A 2500-nucleotide genomic window follows, 5' to 3' on the forward strand; every position below is an offset into this window, starting at 1 on the left:
GCAAACAATGAGCGACTTTCAGCTCTCACTCACACACACACACACACACACACACACACACACTGAAGCACAGCAGATTCACTCAACAGTTCATTCAGTAACGTCGGACATGAGAAAAACACATTACATACACACTCACAGTATATCCATGCACTGCTGTTCTGCGCGCACACACACACACACACGCGCACACACACACACACACACACACACACACACACACACACACACATTTCTCCTGTCGGTTTCTTACATTTAAACATAAGAAGAGTTCAGACGCTTAAACCTCTGAGTGCTGTGAAGCGTCCTCTGTGTTTTCTCCAGCTTGCTGTGTGTGTGTGTGTGTGTGTGTGTGTGTGTGTGTGTGTTCTCGTAGATACACACACACTGCCCACAGATGCAGAGGATCCCCCGTCTGACGTCTCCACATCTGACAGTGTGTGTGATGGGGTCAGATTTCTGTCGTCTGCTGTTCATTTGGCCCGCCGGCCCCTCGCTCTCTGCAGCTCTCACACGGTGGCCCACTGAAGCTGAGCTGAGCCGAGCTGGGTCTGGTCAGTACCAGGATGGGAGACCACATGGGAACACTAGGCTGCTGTTGGCAGTCCTGATGGCCCAGTATAGTGAAGGGGACTCTGTACGGTCAGATGAGCTGTTAAACTGAGCTCCTGACTCTCTGTGCTCATTAATAACCCAGAGTAAAAGAGTAGCGGTGTAACCCAGGCATCCTGACCTAACCTGCCCACTGGCCTCCTCACCATCCCCATATCATAACTGGCTGCATCCCTCTGTCTCCTCTCCACCAATCAGCTGCTGTGTGCTCTGGTGCAACATGGCTGCCGTCGCTTCATCCAGGTGGAGCTGCACACCGGTGCACACACATGACATTCTACAAGTGTGTGTCCTGATATGTCTCACACACACACACACACACACACGCACACACTGCGGTAGATGCAGAAGTGTGTAAACCTGACGCCTCACAAACCTGACTTTGTGTTTGTGTATAAATGTGTGTGTGCATGTGTGCGCGTGAGTGTGTGTGTGTGTGTGTGTGTGTGTGTGTGTGAGGCTGAAAGTGGATTTGCAGCCGTTAGCATAAGCATATTAGCATTGATCAGGCAGGGCAGAGCTGTGATGATCGATCAGGAGCGGCTCATCTGATAATCTGATTCATTACACCAATCCTGTTTGAGGAGGAGCGGCGGCCATTACCATCAGCACACACACACACGCACACACACACGCACACGCACACACACACACACACGCTCACACACACAGCTGATCAATCACTTTCTGCTGTTAGAGCAGTGCGCGCACACACACACACACACACATTTATGCACAAACACACACTTGTGCACAAACAAACACACACATTCTCCTGTACACACACACTTATGCACACATACCCACTCTCACACACACTCTCCCTCATGCAAACGCACAGACACACACACACAAACTGTATCTCTCTCTCACACACACTCTGAAACTGGACTCTGGTCTCCTCACGAGAGCTCCAGATGTGTGTGTGTGTGTGTGTGTGTGTGTGTGTGTGTGTGTGTTTTGCACAGGAGCATCTGCTAGTGATTGCAGTAATTGGTGGAGGAGCAGGCGGGTCAATTGGGCTAATTAAAGCTGAAGTTGAGGCTGACGCACACACACAGAGCAGAGCAGTAGCGTTTCTCACACACACACACACACACACACACACACACACACCCGCAGCCGCAGCGCTCACAGGAAGAGCCTTTAATTCACAGCGTGTCAGTTTGGGTTTTGGATTCGCTGTTAAAACAAACACTGATTGCTACACGACAGGACGAGCTCAGAGTGTGTGTGTGTGTGTGTGAGAGTAAGTGTGTGTGTGGAGTTGAACAGAGTCTGCATGAGGAGAACGCTGCAGCAGTACAGAGATGATGCTGGAACTCTAGTCACATGAGACCGTAGTGTGTGTGTGTGTGTGTGCGTGCGTGCGTGCGTGCGTGCGTGTGTGTGTGTGTGTATGTGTGCGTACGCGTTTGTGTGTGTATATGTGTGCGTGCGTGCGTGTGTGTATGTGTGCGTGCGCATGTATATGTGTGCGTGCGTGCGTGCGTGTCAGTGTGTGTGTGTGTGTTAGTGTGTGTACTCTGTCACCCTGCAGTGGTCTGATCACATGAGGAGACTCTCTCCAGCAGCAGCTGCTCAGTCCTGCAGATGTGCTCAGTGATGTACAGTAGTGCTGCTGTAATATTACTCTGCTGTTTCTCATTACGGTGATGCAGACGCACCGTTTCACCCAGCACTGCTGTCTCATATTCACCCTGCTGTGCTGCTGGGTTGTTTTCATCCACTCTGGGCTGATTAGAGTCTTATTAGGCCTCATCTTTCTCCGATCCCTGATTAATAAAGGGAAGCTGAAAGAAAATGCCTGACTGACTGGAGGTGTGTAAACCTCCTCAACACACACTCTGGGCAGACGGACTCCTCTTTGGTTCTGTTGGTGCTGTTT

The 2500-nt window shown here is 50.7% G+C and overlaps 1 protein-coding gene across 1 annotated transcript in view; it reads right to left on the reverse strand.

Annotated features, from left to right (window-relative positions):
* Positions 1-2500, reverse strand: part of hlcs (holocarboxylase synthetase (biotin-(proprionyl-CoA-carboxylase (ATP-hydrolysing)) ligase)) — an 18629-nt gene that overhangs the window by 6300 nt on the left and 9829 nt on the right. The window lies entirely within an intron of this gene.

Source organism: Danio aesculapii, chromosome 10, assembly GCF_903798145.1.
Source record: "Danio aesculapii chromosome 10, fDanAes4.1, whole genome shotgun sequence".
In the NCBI taxonomy this organism is placed as follows: domain Eukaryota; kingdom Metazoa; phylum Chordata; class Actinopteri; order Cypriniformes; family Danionidae; genus Danio; species Danio aesculapii.